At 43.5% G+C, this 19,838-nt stretch overlaps 1 protein-coding gene across 6 annotated transcripts in view; it reads right to left on the reverse strand.

Moving 5' to 3' along the window:
* Positions 1–19,555, reverse strand: part of Nrf1 (nuclear respiratory factor 1) — a 98,173-nt gene extending 78,618 nt beyond the window's left edge. For all 6 annotated transcript variants that reach the window (XM_005078088.4, XM_040728485.1, XM_040728482.1 and 3 more), the window contains exon 1: positions 19,427–19,555. The gene's annotated coding sequence lies outside the window, so the exon portion shown is untranslated. The remainder of the gene's footprint in view (positions 1–19,426) is intronic.
* Positions 19,556–19,838: the final 283 nt, after the last annotated feature.

Consider the following 19,838-nt stretch of genomic DNA (forward strand, 5'->3'; position numbering starts at 1 on the left):
GGGCAGAAGGTAGTAATAAACATGCATATAATTTTAGGCACCGTAAGTACTAAAGAACAAAGTCATGAAATTAGATTGGGGAGATGGGAAATTAGGAGCAGGGAAAGTGCTATATAGTGCCCCGCCCCCATCATTTCTAACACTTGAGAGAGAACATGTGCTATTTGCATGTATTTGAGCATGTGTGCAGGGCGTGGGGAAGTAGGTATGGGTGGGTGTGTTGGTGCCTGTGGAGGTCGGAAACCAATGTCATCTTCTGAGTGCTCTCCCACCTCAGTCACTAGGGCAGAGTCTCTCAAACCCAGAGCTTGCTGATATGGCTAGTTTCACCAGCCAGCCTGCACTAGGTCTCCCCTTCTCCACTATCTGAGGCATGAATTACAAGCAAGACAGACCCTCTATGTGGACAAGAGTAGCAGATAAGACCAGAGAAGCAGCACCAAGATCAAAATTGCATGGCCTTGTGGACTAGGTAAGATTCTTAGATTTCACTTAGAGTGAGAAGGGAAGTCTTGAGAGATTTTGATCAGGAAGGTTATGATCTACTGTTGCAACGAAACACCATGACCAAAAGGCAAGTAGGAGAGGAAAGGGTTTATTCGGCTTCAATTCCATATTTCTGTTCATCATCGAAGAAAGTCAGGACAGGAACCCAAACAAGGCAGAAACCTGGAGGCACAACCTAATGCAGAGACCATGACAGGGAGCTGCTTACTGGCTTGCTTTCCATGGCTTGTTCAACCTGCTTTCTTATAGAATCCAGGACCACCAGCCCTGGAATGGAACCACCCACAATGGTTGGGCCATCCCCCATTAAGAAAATGTCCCACAGGCCTGCCCACAGCATTGTCTTCACTGAGATGTCCTCCTCTCCAATAAGTTTAGTTTTGATGACATAAAACTATCCAGCAAAACCTAGCTTTCCAATTTGTGTTTCTAAGTGATCACCATGGTAACATGTAAGAGGGGCAGACTAACGGAGGCTGGAGAGTGGGAGATGACGAGGCTACTGAGACACGAACAAGGCTTGGACCGGGAGCAGCAGCAGCACTGATGAGAAGTAATCAGAGTTCACGTTTCAAGGACGAGTGCCAAGATTTCCTGTCGATTTGATGACAGAGAGTGAACGAGCAGTCAAAAGCAGTTTATTCATTCTTTTCACACTGTTTCTATTCCGCAGTACTTTGTGTTTCTTCAGTGATAGGGACTGGGAGCAGGAGCGAGCCCTGCACATGCTAAGTAAGTGATCCACCACTGAGTCAGGCACACCTGTGGTCCCAAAGTCCCAAAGGTTTTGTTTGGCAATGGGAAGAACTCAATAGTCATTTTTTGAGCTTGGGGTGAACTTCAAAACAGCCAAGATGCCAACTTCGAAAGGGAAACATTGAGCCGGGCGTTGGTGGCGCACGCCTTTAATCCCAGCACTTGGGAGGCAGAGGCAGGCGGATCTCTGTGAGTTCGAGGCCAGCCTGGTCTGCAGAGCAAGTTCCAGGACAGCCTCCAAAACAATACAGACAAACCCTGTCTCAAAAAACCAAAAAAAAAAAGAAAAAAAGAAAAAAAGAAAAAAAAAAGAAAAGAAAGGGAAACATTGAGCAGAATGTCAGTTGGTGGTCTTTTTATGAACAGCTTTGAGGGAAAATTGATTTCTGCTCCTTTTGGAAGACTATAGTTAAGAGTTGCTCTTTTCCCTCATTGGCAAGAGGGTCACCAGAAGCTGTCCTGGAGTCACCAGGTAGAAGTTTTGTTTGACACAGTCTGAAGTGGAAGAGGGTTGAACATACACCAACAGTTCCAGAAAGACATAGGCATCATATTGGATTGAATGACCTTTCTCATACAGATTATTTAAGACCATCCACCCAGTGAAACAAATCATGAATCTTTGTATATAAAAAAAGAAATTTTTAAGGAGAGAAGAGAGAGAAAGGCACTTATATTTTTCAAAGTATTGCCAGCATTTATTATCCAGAACCATTAATTTCTTTGCGAATCAGTTACAGAAACACCATGGTTGACTTTTTCAAAGGCAGCAGCATCACAATGATAGTTTATAATCATCTGCTGGATCTGTTTATGAATTTGTCAAATTTTCTTTTTCTTTAGGTTTTAATGTAACCCTCCTGCCTCCATTCTGAAATGCTGGAATTCCTGGTATCCAACACCTTGACTGACTTAAACATTCTTCCTTATGAATGTCAGGACAGCAGAGGCTGGAAATGTGGCTCAGTTGGTAGTGCTGGTCTAGCAGCATAAATCCTTGGGCTCAACATTCCCTAAAACTGCACAAACCTGGCACGGTAGCATACACTTGTAATTCCAGTGCTGAGTAGGTAGAGGCAGGAGGATCATAAATTCCAAGTTATCCTCAGATACACAAGGAGACAAGACCAACCCAGATAGCATAAGACCCCATCTCAAATACTACTACTACTACTACTACTACTACTACTACTACTACTACTACTACAAAGGAAAAAAAAACCAAATGAGGCAAACTAATTGCTATGGAGGAAATGTCAATGCCCATTTGAGGGTTAGCAGACAGTTTCCTACTTTACTAACTAACAATAAGAAGCTGCCTTCTGTAGGTCTAAATGCAGGACATCGCTGCTCTCATGCTACACCACTTTAGGAAAAGAAAGAAGCATGAAAAGATTCGTTGTAAATCTTACTGGGGCATTACTTCTTTGCTGTTTTGTTTTCCTTCTTATACAGCCTCACTGTGAGGCCCTGGGCTGGGCTGGAACTTGCCAATGTACACCAGGTTGGCCACAAAAGTGTGTGGATCCTCCTGTCTCTACACCATGATTGCTGGAATTGCAGATGTGAGCCATCGTGTCCAGAAGAAGCTATCACTTCATGTAGTAACAAATGAAACCACACCAAGCTAACACACTTGTGAAGCTGGCAGACAGTATGAAAGAAAACACAATTAAATATAGAGAGCTATTCAGTCCCTCAAACTCACTTGTCACACGGATGTGAAATAGAACTACCTAAATTACTTGAGAAAGAAAAAAAGACAAACAGTACCTCTTTTGTTACTTAATAATAAAACAAACCTTTCAAATGACATTAAACAAAAATGTTTCCCAAGAACTCCAAACAATATCAGAAATATAAATTTGAACTTTCCTGGCTGATCAAAAGTTAAAATTTCAGGAGCTGGAGAGATGGCTCAGTAGTTAAGAGCACGGGTTGCTCTTCCAGAGGACCCAGGTTCAATTCCCAGCAACCATATGGCAGCTCAGAATCTATAATGGGATCAGATGCCCTCTGCTGGCATTCAGGTGTATGTGCAGACAGAGAATTTATAAAAATATAAAAAAGGTAAAATTTCTCCTTTAATCCTAGCACCTGGGGAATCAGAGAAAGGCAGATTTCTGTGAGATCAAGTGCCAGCAGGCTACATATTGAGTTTCCATGTTTACTTTGTAATTCACTAATCTATCTTGAATTAAAAAATAAATTTAGTGTGGCATAAAATCAAGATAAAAAGCACAGTAGTATAAAGAACTCACATTGGATTTCTAAAATGGGAAAATAAAACAGTAGGCTTCAAGAGTGAGGACAATGACATTTAGAAAGTAGCTGATTATAAAACTAAAATAACTCCACCTAAAATTAAAATTAACATCTCCATTGTGGAATTGGTTTAACTTGTAAGAGAGATACATAAATCCAAAACAGTATAAATTTCTAAAATGTTACCCTATGCACTGTTTATACAACATTAATTTTAATAAATGCCAATTTAAATCTTAATAAATACCAATTTCCGCATGAGTAAAAGTTTGTAGCCATTAAGATTAAGAATTTTAAAAGGGTAGTGCCATAGACAAGAGAAGATGCAAATTAGAAGAATAAAAAAAATATTTTCTCACTGACTTTTTCTTTATGTGATCTTTAATACAATTTGCTGCAGGAGGGAAAAGAGGCATCAAGTGCAATCTCTTGCCGGGCGTTGGTGGCGCACGCCTTTAATCCCAGCACTCTGGAGGCAGAGGCAGGTGGATCTCTGTGAGTTCGAGACCAGCCTGGACTACCAAGGGAGTTCCAGGACAGCCTCCAAAGCCACAGAGAAACCCTATCTCAAAAAAAAAAAAGTTAAGTGCAACTCTCTGTGCCTGCCCAGACATCATTCTTAAGAAGAAACAATCAGGAGAGGACTAGGGCAGAAGAGTGAGTACCGTGCCTGCCTGTGTGAGACACGATACAGGCTCTGCCAGCACTGAGGAATGCCATACAGGTCCTAAAGGATACGGAACCTTTATTCATAAATGTTACTGGAAATGGTAAAACAAACACTATAAACTTACTCAATTACAATTCTTTATCTGTAATGTTTCATTTTCATGGTTTCACATAAAAACAAACAAGCAAACAAACAAAACAAAACAAAAATCCTTAAGATAGTCAGGCATATGGGCCACATCTTTAAGCTCAGCACTCATGAGGCAGATCTCTGTGAGTCTGAGACCAGACTGATCTACATAGGGACACCAAGGTCCATTGTAAGAGCCAGTCTACTTTAAAATAAATGTAAACCCAAAATAGTTCTTAATATTTAAAGGGTATCATATGGTAAATACATTTACTAGAAAAAATCTTGTGACTTTTTAAAAAGTTTGATTATTGTTAGTGCATTATGAAGAGGAAGTGCAGGCATGCACAGACGGCACAGAAGATGACTGTTAGGGAGATGTTTCTCTTTTTCTTGTTAGTGCATTATGAAGAGGAAGTGCAGGCATGCACAGACGGCACAGAAGATGACTGTTAGGGACTTGGTTCTCTTCTCCCTTGTGTCTGGGTCTCTCATTGAGCCACACTGCTGCACACTCTAGGCTGCTTGGCCACCAAGCTTCCAGGGTATTCTCTCTTATCTCTACCTAGCACCTCACCAGGTAAGTGCTGGGATGACAGAGATGCATCACCACATCTGGCTTTTATGTCGGTTCTGGGGATTGAACTCAGGTCAGACTGCTGCAGCAAATAGCTTTAAGCACTGAGTCACCTCCTAGAATTTGTAAAATGTGCTACGAAATATAACCTAACTTCCTAGATGTCATTATAAGATGTCTCTATAGTAACACACTGTCAATATTTGATACAATGAACTTCCTAGGCATGTCTCATATGGAATATTCCTTCATTTTCTTCCCCTTTCAACTAAAATTAGATTACAGTTTTATGTGACTATTTTCCAATCTTATGCCATCCAAAAAGCCAGATCCCTTTCATATTAAAAGGTACAAAATGAAACACACACGGGGGGTAGGGGGAGAAACAAAGGAAAATGCCAAAACACAGTTACTTTAAGGGGATTTGCACATCTTTATCTTTTGGACTGGGGATGTTGTTCAGTGTTTAAGGTCCCAGCACTCTCAACACACACACAACACTCTCTCTCTGTCTCTCTGTCTCTCTGTCTCTCTGTCTCTCTGTCTCTGTCTCTCTCTGTCTCTCTCTCTCTCTCTCTCTCTCTCTCTCTCTCTCTCTCTCTCTCTCTCTCTCTCTCTCTCTCAGGATTTTCACTAGGCATTGTGGCTTTGCCTATAATCTTTGCACTTGCAGGATGAAGTAAGTAGGAGGATCACCGAGAGTCTGAGGACAACAAGGGCTGCTACATTCCACGCTAGTCAGGACTATATATTCAGACCCTGGGGAAGGCAAGCAAGCAACAGAATCATTAACTTGGTATCCTTTATGACTTTCCTTTGTCTGAGCCGGGTAAAAGTAGGAAGCAGATGACAGGCAAGATGCCACAGTGGGCAAAGGCAGTTGTCCAGCAATCTCTAGAAGCCACGAAGCAGGTAAAAGCACTGGCTTAGGCTAGGTATCGAATACATGCCAGTAACCTCAGACCCCAGTGGAAAGGAGTGCTGGGGCTTGCTAGTTTCCAGTCTACCAAGAAAATTCAAGCCAAGGTTCAGTGAGAGACCCTGCCTCAAAGGAATAGCTTAAGAATAGAGGAGAGATGGCTCAGGTTAGGAGCACTGGCTGCTCTTCCAGAGGTTCCGAGTTCAATTCCCAGCAACCACGTGGTGGCTCACAGCCATCCATAATGAGATCTGGTGCCCCCTTCTGGTGTGCAAGCATACAAGCAGAACACTATATACATAGTAAGTAAATAAATCTTAAAAAAAAAAAAAGAAAATAGGAGAACAGCCAACACCCTCTTCTGGCTTCCATGAGAGTACAAGTGTGCATACTTTTAGACACTTACACATAAGTAGTCCCAAAAAAGAAGGGGTAAACCAAGATGTTTTAGATTCACCACTTTTCCACCTTCAATTTTAACACATCCCTACAGAAATAAGACCATAACAAACAACCACCTGAAAACAATTACACATTAGTTAAGTTGCAGGCAGGTGGACAAAGGTTTCCACATAATACAAGTAGACAGGATGTCATCTTATCACTCTATCCTTCACCAAAAACACCAATATAGGAAAAAGGAATAGCCGGGCGGTGGTGGTGCACACCTTTAATCCCAGCACTTGGGAGGCAGAGGCAGGAGGATCTCTGTGAGTTCAAGGCCAGCCTGGTCTACAGAGCAAGTTCCCGGACAGCCTCCAAAGCAATACAGAGAAACCCTGTCTTGAAAAACAAAACAAACAAAAAAGAGAGAGAGAAAAGAAAGAAAAAGGGATAGTCCAGGGGGCTGAACTATGCCCTCTGCATGTGGGAGACACTTGTGAAGCTTGAACTATCAGAGGGCCCCTGGCAGTAGGACCACGCTGCAAACCTGGTACTTGAGTTAGGTTGTTGGAGCCCATTCCCTATGGTGAGATACCATGTTCAGTCTTACCGAATGGGAGACGGCCTGGCCCTGCCCCAACCTACTGTGCCACTTAGTTACTCCTCATGGGAGCCCTTACCCTTGAGGAGGAGTGGACTGGGGGTGGGCTAGGGGGAGACGAAGGGGGAAGGGAGGAGATGAGGGGGATGGGAGGGAGAACTGTGGTTGGAATGTAAAATGAAAATTTAAAAAAAAATAGTCTCTTTACTACAAAGGCATCCCATAACAAATGGGTAAGTGTATTTAGGACTACACAGATATGTGGCTTATATGGACATAGGAATTTTATTCACTATTCTAATAAAAAGTGCTCATATGACATCAGGGATTTCTCACTGTTATTCATTTTACTTTCATAGTGAAGTTACTTCTATTAAAGTAGAGTCAGTATTGCTTTTCCTAGTTACCAGGTGGTTTTAGTTTATTATCTTATATTCTACAGAAACCAAGTAGAAGCCAAGAAAACATTAAATAGGTTTTTCTCTAAAACTCAAGTTCTGAGGAAAACTCAGAAATATATAGACGTTTCCAGGCTTCCTGCTATAATCTCACTTAACTTTATGAATAAGGATTAAGCAAATTTACAAAAACACATAAAAATAAATGTCTCGCCGGGCGGTGGTGGCGCACGCCTTTAATCCCAGCACTCGGGAGGCAGAGGCAGGCAGATCTCTGTGAGTTCGAGGCTGGGCTGGACCGATAGTCTCCAAAACAATACAGAGAAACCCTGCCTCGTAAAAACCAAAAAAAAAAAAAAATTAAAAAAAATAAATGCCTCTCAAACCAGCTCAAACACTGCACCAGTTACAATATATACTTTTTAATTGACCCCCCCCCCTTGGGTAAGACAGAGCCTCTTGTAGCCCAGGATAGGCTTGGACTTAAGTCAAAGATGATCACCTCCCTCTCTTTCTCTCCCCCTCCCCTCACACCACACACACACACACACACACACTTTATTGCCTCCTGAGTGCTGGAATTAAGTAAGGGTGTATGTCAACACACCATCTTTATTTGGGTTTTTGAGACAGCCCTTGATGGCCTGGAACCCACTATATAGCCCTTGAGCTCATGATAATCTGACTGCCTTAGCCTGGGATAACACACAGAGCAGGTGTGAACTATTATACTTGGTTCCAAATACTAGTAGCAGTTTCATCAACACTCACCCTTCATGCTTCTTAACTATTCTGCTTAACAAATACAAAGTATGCACCAAGCATTTCTGTCCTTCTGACAGCAGTCACAGGTCACCAAATCCTGGTGGGGCATGGTTTGAGGTGCAAGCTAAATGACCCACTTTTTTCTCCAAACAAGCATCACAAGCTATTTAACAATAAGTCCTGCATTTAGTTTTCTCAAAACCTAAAAGTGAACCTGTTAATAACTGCCAATGATAAAATCTGATACTTCAAGTGATAATTAGAATTTTGGAAAATTTTGTATGTGCGCCAGTAAATCTGATAACTTTCATTACTTAAAGTCTTTTCTGATTAAATAATGGAGATATTAATAAATGCTTGTGTCAATATTTACAAGACCTACCTAACTCAGTGGCACCACAGACCATTCTTGAGTTAAAGCACCCACTCTGGCTAGGCTTAGTGGCAGGTGCAGCCCAGGACCTCAGATCAAGAGGATTACCTGAGGAGTTGTAGACAGGCTGGACGACAGTCAGACTCTGTCTCAGCAAATATCCACCCAAGTGTACAAAGACAGACAGACTTTAAAATTAGTGATGATTTCATATTTCACTATATACCACGTTCAAGAAGCTAATGTTACAGAGTTAGGGTTTAATACCTAAGAGTAATATCCACAAGTACCTTAAAGGGCTCTTAAATACTCACCCATGTGTGTGTGTGTGTGTGTGTGTGTGTGTGTGTGTGTGTGTGTGTGTGTGTGTGTGTGTGTGTAATCTGGCTGAAGTATCTCCTTATACTTTAACCAAAGAAATTTTAAAAAGTTATTTAATATGGTAAATACAAAAAATATAACCCACAATAAACAAAAGCTTTTTAAATGCTCAATAATTTATGTGTGTGGAATGCACGCATGTAATTGCTCCTGTAGGTTCAGACATGCATGGGTACATGCATACGGCTGTCAGGTGTCTTCCTCAATCGAGCTCCAATTCAGCTCTTGCTGAATCCAGAGCTAGCCAATTCTAGCTAGTCTCACTACCCAGTTTACCCAAGGATTCCACCTCTGTCGCCTTTAATCCCGGCACTTGGGAGGCAGAGGCAGGCGGATCTCTGTGAGTTTGAGGCCAGCCTGGTCTATAGAGGGAGTTCCAGGACAGCCTCCAAAACAATACAGAGAAACCCTGTCTCGGGGAAAAAAAATGGGGGCTAGAAAGATGGCTCAGCAGTTAAGAGCGAGCTCTAGCTGCTCTTCCAGAGGTCTGAGTTCAATTCCCAGCAATCACACGGTGGCTCACAACTGTCTATAATGGGACTGATGCCCTCTTCTGGCATGCAGGTATACACTCAAGTAGAGCACTCATACATAAACACATCTTTTAAAAAATATCTCTGTATGAGCATGTGGGCAGAAATATGCTTGGTAGACCTGCCAGGATCGCAGATGCACACCCAGCATCCAGCTTTCTTACATGGGCTCTGGGACTTGAACATGGATCGCTGGGCTTACCCATCAGGTGTTTTCACCATCCTAAACCTGACATTAAATTTCTAGCCACCTTAAGGTCTCAAAGAATAGCTGAACTTCCAAGGCAATAGTTAGGCTTCCTGTCATTGAACATGCTCAAAGAGAAGTGGAAAACTTTACTTTTCATTATGTTTTTCAAGACAGGGTTGTCTCTGTGTAACAGCAGTTCCTGGCTGTCCTGGAAGTCCCAAGAGACCTGTCAGCCTCTGCCTCCCAGATGCTGATCTAAAAGGTGTCACCACCACACTCATTTCCAGGTCACCCTAGCCAGCCTTATAGCCTCTATCTTGCCTCCATGTATGCTGGAATTACAGGCATGTGCCTCCAAGGCCAGCTGTGGATCTTCTCTAACTTCATAACCTAACCATATTCCCAACAAACTGAGGATAAAGACAACTCATTTTGAAGCAGTCATGTTTCCTTGAACCTGACTGCTACTGTTCCTTGGCTCTCAGCTTTATCATTTCCCCAGGAATTTTACCCAAACTCCTCATTCTTCAGCCTTTTCTTAACCATGTGTATCCATGTATGTAATTTTACAATTATGACTCGTAATCCTAACAACAAATGATTTTTAGTAATTGAGTAATGTTACGTGTATTTTCTGCTTACCAACAGCCAAAAAAAAAAAAAAAAGGGAGGGGGGAATAAGCCACTATGTACAGGTTTCTGAGGAAGTAGATCTCCTCAGTGTACCTATTCAGGTCCTTCAGAATGATCCAGAAGGCAACACTGTCATTAAAAGATAACAGTCCCTGGACTTTAAGTGGAACAAAAGGTAGAGACAGACAATAGTGATATTGCCATAACCTGAGGTCTAGACTAAAATACGCTTGAGTGAATTGATTTAGGCAGAATCTAGTAAAGCCTGCATTGGTCTTGGACTCCCTGTAGCTCAGGTTGACCTTGAACTTCCAATCCTACTAGAGCTACCACAAATTATAAAGCCAAGATTGTGTCACCATGGCCAGCTTACATGGGTTTTAAACATTTTTAAAATTTGAAAATAGGTGAATGGAATAGAAACATAAAATAGTGGCCAAGCAGTGTGACTCACATCTTTAAACCCAGGCAGAGGAAGGCAAATTTCTATGAGTTTGAGGCCACCATGGTCTACAATTGAGTTCCATCCAGAACATCTAGGACTACGCAGAGAAACCCTGTCTTGAAAACAAACAAAAAAGATATAGAATACTGTGTATGCTCAATGGCTGGGGGCAGGGTAAACTTCTTTGGATTGTAGAGAGTGTATTACTAGGAATCCCCGACCAGTCTTGAACTCACTACGCAGACCCAGTTTGCTTCAAACTTGCATCAATCCCCCGCCTCTGCCTCCTGAGTGCTGGGATTACAAGAATGCACACTACACCCAGTTTAATGCATTTGTTTAATGCTAAGTATTCTAAGAGTCAAAAAGTTTAAAAAGTTGCAGTAAACTAACTTAAAGAAATTCTTGTCATAAATTTAGCCTTGTCTAAGTGCACATCATTTATTCAACAGTCTCCAGAAAGTTGCAGCACTTACCACTCAGTGATTAACCCAGAGTAACTAATCTCCAGTCCCACAAATGTCATCCATGGCTAAGTACTTTACACAGACAATGCATCACTAAAAAAAATCTTCTAGGGTGTATTTTTACTGTGCCTCTTGTTAGGTATGTTGCTAAACTGCTTGTGGTGTTTTGTATGCTAGTATGATGAATTTGTTTGATGGCAGTAGACAACATAAGACAGTAAGAAGGGAAACTGAGGTTAGCAGTAGTCATTGCACTGAGCCCTCCTGGGAAAACCTTCACCCTTACCTCAGCCACCAGAGCACAGGCAAACAGCACTGAAGGGAATAAATACACATTTGGGGAGAAAAAAGTTAAGTTTTAGTCTACTAAACCAAAGAACTTGCTACTGTCCCATTAAGAATATTGGGGGGGTGCTGGAGAGATGGCTCAGAGTTTAAGGGCACTGGCTGCTCTTCCAGAGGTCCTGAGTTCAATCCCCAGCAACCACATGGTGACTCACAACCATCTGTAATGTGACCTGGTACCCTCTTCTGACCTGGGCAGGACACTGTATACATAATAAATTTAAAAAAAAAAAAAAAGAATTATTTCAGTTGGGTGGTGGTGGCGCACACCTATAATCTTCTGAGTTCGAGGCCAGCCTGGTCTACAGACTGAGACAAAAAGACCCGCTATCTCAAAAAGGAAGAAAAACAAAAAGCCGGTTATTGTGGTACCTTAATCCCAGCACTCTGGAGGCAGAGGCAGGAGACAGAGTTCTACGACTACATAGATTCCCGTCTCAAAACAAAAGAAAAAAAAACGTTTCACAACAAAAATAAATTGGTGACATCAAATACACCAAAGAGTGTCTAGGTTGGTATACTGTATATTTATTCTCTATCAAATACTGTGATATGCGCACTGTGTGTATATATGTATGCTGAGGAAATCTAAACTCATATCTACTGAGCTGGCAAGATTGCTTAGTGGGTTAAAGGCTCTATCATCAAGTCTGAGGACTTGAGTTAAATACTTCCTCCCTCCCTCCCTCTTTCTCTCTCTCTCTCACACACACACATAAATAAATGTAATAATTTTAAAACTTAAATATAATGTTCTCTACATAGTAGGGTTATGTTTTTTAACTTTTCTAGAGTGAACTCATATTACATGTATGTTTACAGTCAGTAAATATAGTTATTAACAGACTCAGAATTCATTTTAGAAGTAACTTTTATTCAGAAGAAATTCTATAAAGTCAAAAATTAAAGAAAGGCAAAATTTCAACAGCCACACAATTAGCAACAGGCTAGGACCATTTCTTCCTTATATTTCTACCTGAAGCCCAATGTAGGCTAAGACGCTGGTTCAGTGATAGTTGCACCCACTCAGCAAACCCTGGTTGAACCTTTTAATATCTGGGCTTCTGTATATGGGAAATTGATCACCAAAACTTCTATTTTGTAACTACTTAAAAGACAGAGCAAAAGCAAAAAGAGAGGAACCAACAAAATACTTTTCTATTTGGATCCTGGTAGATAGTGTATACAATCTACTTTAGTATTATGTAATCCACTTAGAGCAACATGCATGACCTGTTCTAACAAGGGAGATGAGCTAGACAAGGAAGATAAATTCCACATGTGAAGAGGTAGAGTGGTTACCAGAGGGAAGGTAGTGGCAAAAAGGAGACACAAAAGTTGGCCAATGGGCACAAAAATACAAGTAGGAGTACATTCTCATGTTCTACTGCATAGCACAGCAACCATAATAGGAAGGAAAGAGAACTTTGAATATTTACAGCATAAATGTTTTCCATGCTGAATGAGCTAACTACTATGATTGAAATAGTGTACACTGTTTACATTTAAGTTAATACAACTACAGTCCCAAATAAGTATAGTTATGAGCCAAATTTTTAAAGTAACCAACATAAACTATGTAACATAAACTCTGTTTAAGATTACCCAAAACTTGAGCCAGGCGTTGGTGGCACACGCCTTTAATCCCAGCACTAGGGAGGCAGAGGCAGGTGGATCTCTGAGTCTGAGGCCAGCCTGGTCTACAAAGAGTGAGTTCCAGGACAGCCTCCAAAGTCATAGAGAAACCCTGTCTCAAAAAACCAAAAGAGAGAGATGCAGAGCATACAATACATATATACACAAAGACTTTTTACCTCCTACACACTTTAATAATGTATTGAGTGGAGCAAGAGACATCCAGGTGTCATGATGTGTATGCACGTGCATACACATAGACCAGTTTGTGAGGTTAGCTCTCTCCCTCCTACAAATTCCCTATCTTAAGGGCATCATAATCATAGTTAGTGAACTAGACTAATCACCACTAACAGTCCTTAAGTCCTTATACTCGATGGTCACACAAATCACATAATCCCCAGCGTTGGTTTTACAATCCAAAAACAGAAAACGCCACTAATCCAAAGTTCCTGTGTCAATCAAGAAAAATAAATAAAGCAAATAAATAAGCAAAACAAAGCCCGGAGTGAGTGCCAGACATGGTGCTGAGTGGACTCAGTGTTTGACTGGCAAGTACAAGGGTCTGGACTCGGCACCACTAGTACAAAGCTAAAGAAGAACAGCTCTGCTGAAACCTCATTATGGCCCCTGGATGCCTACAGAAATCCATACTTTGCTCATGAGTGCTGATCACCAACCTCCTAAATATCCTCAATCAAATTTCCTTGTCTTCTACACTCTTTAAGTACAAATACAATCCACTCACCATTTCTCAGGTCAAACAAACTGCTGTTAGCCTCCCTCTAGGCTATACACAAAGGCTTCCCTAATTTCTGTTTTCCCTGTGTCATGATCCTTCCCCCGTCACTTTCTTTACCCCATTTTAGTTTCTACAACTTGTAGAAGAGTTGAGTTCATCTTTCCCCTCCTGGATAAATAAGACCCAAGGTTTGTGACTCCAGTACCTCAATGGGCCTAAGATACCTTTAATGTCTTGACAGTGGCCAAACTCTTTTAAGTGAGGACACACGTAAGAAGTTTAGTTCTCCATGGAGGGCATGCCTCACTCTCCTTTACACATAAAACAAGAATTCAGCTCTGCGTTTCCTGCTCCACACTTGTAGTCCACTGCTTAAACCGCTTTAAGCAGTGTTTCAGAGACATTTCTTCACTTCCTCTTGTTCTTTGTAGGTTTGCTGACAGCATAACATTAACATTCAGGAGCAGCAGCAGCACTCTCTTAAGTTCCAAAAGGCTTACAACTGCCAACAGTAAAACGCAGGCACTTTAAAAAATGGTCTTAACATATATGCATACAAAGGTCACTCTTCAAAAACATTCTGGAAAGGATTCAGGGTAGTTTATCCAACAGGCATCACTTCAAAAGATCTCAAGAAAAAATATCTACTTAGATTATCAGCCAAACTTTGCAAATCTGAAAACTGGGGAGATCAGCTAGACTGGATTTAAAAAATAATTTAGGCCCAAGCCTGAATTATACACTTTACCTATTACTAAGCAATACAATTCCCACAAGTAGCTGCAATCACCAACAAATGAAATGACCCATACAAAGAATAGCTCCTGCAGCTTCTTTGATAACTATTACCGCCCCCAATCACAGTGATCTTTCTAACCATGCATGCACACACACACACAAATACCCTACTAGGTATGGCTTTGGCTATCTCAAGAAATTTATGTTACACTGTGGTAACAGGTGGAGTTTTAAAAGCACACTATTCTGAGCTAGGCAAAACAGACTATGGAGCCTATCTAGATGTCAGGAAACCCCCTCGGTCAGGGTGATCTTCTGAGTAACAAGCTGACAATACAAACTTGTCTTAAGGGACATCATGCAACAGGCCAGCCACAAAGGAACTTGTTGTCTTTAGGGTATGAGTATCTCCAAAAAGCTACGTTTTTGGTTTTTCTTCAATTCAAAAGTGAAATGTGAACACATTAGGGCAGCATAGGCACAATGAAGCTCCTGATGTCTGATAACTAAGGTAAACGGAGAGAGGTTGAAACATTTGAACCTAATTCTGAACTGAACTGAAGGTGTATAATCCAAGACCTATATATCTAATCCATTTACTTTCCTTGAGCAGTCAAGTCACTCTCCAAGTTTTTACCACATCACATTAAAGTAACTTCAAAACATTCCTGCTGCTCCAAGATTAAAAGTTTCCAACAGCTTAGTGTCATTGTGGTCTGAAAACACCTGTAATTGTTCTGTTTCAATTCCTTTTACTATTTCTCTTCCAGCCTGTTCACCAACGACAGATAAGTATTAGCCAACAGCTAGGATGTATGTAGCTCAATGTTGGAAGTGCTTGCCTACCATGCAAGAAAAGTAAACACCTTTAATTCCAGCATTTGGGAGGTGGTGGCAGGATTAAAAATTCAATGTCAACCTTAACTACACAGCAAGTTCTAGGCCAGTCAAGGATACACAAATTCTTATCTTTAAAACAAAAACAGGCTGGAGAGCTCAGCAGTTAAGAGCACTGCTCTTCCTTCCGGAGGACCACAGCATTCTTGCTGGATAGGTAGGTCACTGCCACCTCTAACCCAGCTCCAGAGATGATGCCCTCTTTGGACTCCATAGGCACTATATTCACATGTGCATCCCATACACAAACACAGACACTTTAAACCACAGACACATAACTGAAAATAAAAACAGGGATCTGAAGAGGTGATTCAGCAGTTAAGAGTATGTACTGCTATTCCATAGGACCCAAGTTTGGTTCCCAGGATCCCCATTCTGGCTCCCAACTGCCTACCACTTCAACTCCAGGGGGTGTGATGCCCCCTCCTTCTGGCCTTCCCCAGCACCAGGCATACACGCAGCGCAGACAGACACACAGACCATACATATACTCATACATATAAAAAAACTTAAGACTTGGTCTAAACAACTTTTTATGGTGCTAGTGATAGAACCCAATGCCCTGCTCAAGTTAAACATGTGCTCCCACTGACCTATGCCACCAGGCCCAGTCAATGTATTTCTAAAAGAAACTTTATAGGTTTATAATGTATGACTTTTAAACTGCTATCTTACTAAAGGATGGTGGAAAATTCTATTTGGAAAGCTTGGGCTAAAAAAAATGTTCTTACATCCTAACAAAAACATGAAAGTACAGACAATATCCTGTAACAGAACATTTCCTTAAATGCCTTTCACAAGACCAGACTGGTGTGTGTATATGTGTGTGATTTTTTTTTTGAGCACCACACACAGTCCCAGAGTAAATGAGTAAAAAATCTCATTCTCTAGAGAGACGGGCCATCTCAGCAGCACACAGACTCAGACTCCAACTGAGTTGGAAACACACGAGCAAGTGTGTTTCACTATGGTGCACTGCACTCGTCCAAGAATTTGATAGACGTTGACAGGTTAACTTCTGGAGAAGGTCCTTCTAAAGACTGACAGTCTCTATCTCCCAACCCAAACAAAAACAAACAAACAAAAATAAATCAACATGCCTTTTTATGATGATTACTTTTCTGTCCCGAAACAAAATCCAACTTCAATAATTGCTGTTCATCGCCGGGTGGTGGCGCATGCCTTTAATCCCAGCACTTGGGAGGCAGAGGCAGGTGGATCTCTGTGAGTTCAAGGTCGGGCTGGACCGACAGCCTCCAAAACAATACAGAGAAACCCTGTCTCGTAAAAACAAACAAAAATAATAATAATAATTGCTGTTCATCATCACTATTATTCCAACAAATATTTACTGAACATCTTATTAAAAAAAAAGATGTAACAATGTCAGCTGGGCGTAGTGGTGCACACCTTTAATCCTAGCATTCGGGAGGCAGAGGCCGGCAGGCAGAGCCTTTGAGGCCAGCCTGATCTCTACAAGAAGTTTCAGGACAATTAAGACTACATAGTTCGGGCGTTGGTGGCGCACGCCTTTAATCCCAGCACTGGGAGGCAGAGGCAGGCAGATCTCTGTGAGTTCGAGGCCAGCCTGGTCTGCAGAGCGAGTTCCAGGACAGATTCCAAAACAATACAGAGAAACCCTGTCTGGAAAAACAAAAAAACAAAACAAAACGAAAGACATAAAAATGTAATTCTAAACCACAAGAACCTTGATTTTCCCTTAAATGTCACTTGTCTGTGGTTGTTTCACATAAAATGCTTTGTATAGGCAACCCAAGGATCTGGTTAAACCTACAGTATATCAGCAATGACAATTCATACATTTAAATCACCTCCCTCACTAAATTAGCAACAGGTGTGTAATTATGCCTTAATAAAACAAAACAAAAAGCCACAACCTTGAGTTCCACTAAAATATATATGAATGTCAAGGGAAACCTGAAATCCCTTCTATAATCCTGTAGTTCCCCAGTATTTTTGTGAAAACACCTTGTTTGAGTTGGCTAGCTTTGGCTAAATGAGAACATGAACCACTCACTACCAAGCAATAAGTAATTTTCCCTTCTGCATGTTGAGTTTGAGATTATAATGAAATCAAGAGACTTTAAATAAGGTGGGCTAAAAGACTCTTACTCTGGTCAGGCAGTGGTGGTAGTGCACACCTTTAATCCTGCCAATCAGAAGGCAGAGGAAGGTGGATCTCTGAATTCCAGGCCAGCCTAGTCTATAGTTCCAGTTCCAGGACAGGCTCCAAAGCTACAAAGAAACCATGTCTTGGAAGAAAAAAAAAAGAGAAAAAGAAAAAAAAGACCCTTACTCTGTTTTTTGTTTGGGTCAGAAACTCAAATGAAAGCAACAGCCTAACTCCTATCAGGAAAAAGAAAAATGCTGCCAGTGTAGGTGAGGAGCAAATGTTTTTTTGTTTTTTGCATGTCCAACGCCCTGGGTTATAAAGAAGAAAAAGCCCCCAAAAATCTGCACACAATTCATACCCAAATTAAAAGTAAATACACATAACTATATACTCCCTTTCGTGTTCATAATCATATTTTTACTACCTTAGGGTGACTTGTCAAGAACTTTCAAATAACGTTAGTGTGTCAGGACACAACTGAATGGAAAAAAATCAATACACCTATAAAAAGTATCTGCAAGTTGCCCTCTTCTCTTCCTTTGAATGAATTACTGCTCAAGGCCAAAGGAAAAAGCATTTAAAAGGAACGGCTGAAAACTGGGGAAAGGACCAAAGCTGTACCCATTCTCAACAGAGCACTGTCCCAACTGACAGGTTCACTCCTACTAACTTTCACCCAATAAACGCCGTTTAAAATTCAGTAAAATGTAAATTTTGCTCTACCTACTGAAAGAATTCGGCCCAACTGATACCAACTCTAACTAACATAAACAATTAGTACACGATATTTTAATGGCCGAGAAGATGGGATGAACTGTTAACAGCTCCTCCAACTGGTCAGAGCAGATACCCTTTGAAGCCCAAGCAATGTTAAGATATTGTAACAATTTCAAGTTCTGGTGGGCAGTCAGGTGCACCGTACCAAGTTTGGGACCAGCAGCAACGACACAACAGGTGAGAAACATAGTGGACACCACTACAAAACATGCAATGGCAAACCCTAGAGTCCACGAAAGCCCGAGAGGCGGGATAGTATGAAGCACAAGACCATCCCAGATCCCATTTTAACCGAGGCAAAGGTTCCGTTCTTTTTGAGGGGTGCGCCACCCCACCACCCCCCTCCCGTACCCCGGGGACCACCACGCCAGGCCCGGCTAGCGCCCGGGCCCCCCGAAGGGCATCTCCGCCGTGGAAGAAAACACAATGTCGCTCCTTATTTCTGTGTACAAAAGGACTTTGCGCCCTCCTCCTCGAACTGCCGCCCAGGCGCCTCATCACAACTTGCAAGAAGGTGGGCAGCGCGCCATATTCAGCGCCCCCCAGTCCACCTGGGTAACCAGCCCACGCCACCCCGGCGGGAGGGAAGCTCCGGAGGTCGCCCGACCGAGCCACCAGCCTCCTCTCCCGCCAGAGACAGCCACTCCCGCGCCCCGCCCGGCCGCGCCGCGCTGCGCCGCGCTGCCGGCGGACGAGACCCGGGAAGAGCCGAGGGGGTGAGCGCCGAGCCGCCGCTCCGGTCCCGCGCAGCCCACCCACCTCCCGCTCCCGGGCCCGGCGCGCTCTCCCGGGCCGCCCGCTCCCGAGCCCGTGAGGAAAGGCCAGGCCCGGGGTTCCACGGCGCGGAGAAGGCCGCGGCCCGGAGAACCCAAGGCGGCAGGGGGAGGCCGGAACCCTGGGGCTCTCAGGAGGGCAGCCGCCTCCCTCTCGAGCCCGCCAGGACGCCTGGGGCCTAGTGCGGCCTGCGCATCCTCGGGGTGGCGGTTTGGCTGGGCCGGGCCCGGGCCCCCCGCCCCAGGCAGGCCGAATCCGGCGGGGGCCCAGGCCCCGAGCCGGGGGCGGCAGGGTGCCGGCTGCGGGGCGGGCCGGCCGGCCGGCGGGCGGGCGGCGTGTTGCGGCTGCGCCGGGGCTGAAATAGCTGGAGATTGCGCGGTAGGGCACTCACCTCAGAGCGGCTGCGCTACCGTGGGCCTGCGCCGTGGAGACTGCGACCGCGCCGGCTCCTCGCAGCCTCCTGCCACCAGCGGCAATGGCGAGCGCTGCCGCCTCTGCCGCCGCCGCCGCCGCCGAGGAGGGGGAGGGGAGGGAGGAGGCACGCACGCGACGCACGGCTCGGCTTCCCCGCCCGGAGGCCGCCATGATGGCGATGCCGGCGCGGCTCTGGCGGCCCCGGGGAGGGGGGCTTTCGGCGGTGCCCTCGCAGCCCCCGGCCGCCCTGGCGGCTTCTCATGCCGCCTGCAGCGTTCGCTGGGGCCGGAGCCAGGAGGGCAGCGGCCTGAGCAAGCCGTGGACGCGGCGGCCCGGCGGCTCACGCGGCCCAAAATGGTTGCTGATCCGAAGGGGACCTCCGCTCGGTC

The sequence above is a fragment of the Mesocricetus auratus genome, unplaced genomic scaffold, assembly GCF_017639785.1.
Source record: "Mesocricetus auratus isolate SY011 unplaced genomic scaffold, BCM_Maur_2.0 Super-Scaffold_100019, whole genome shotgun sequence".
In the NCBI taxonomy this organism is placed as follows: domain Eukaryota; kingdom Metazoa; phylum Chordata; class Mammalia; order Rodentia; family Cricetidae; genus Mesocricetus; species Mesocricetus auratus.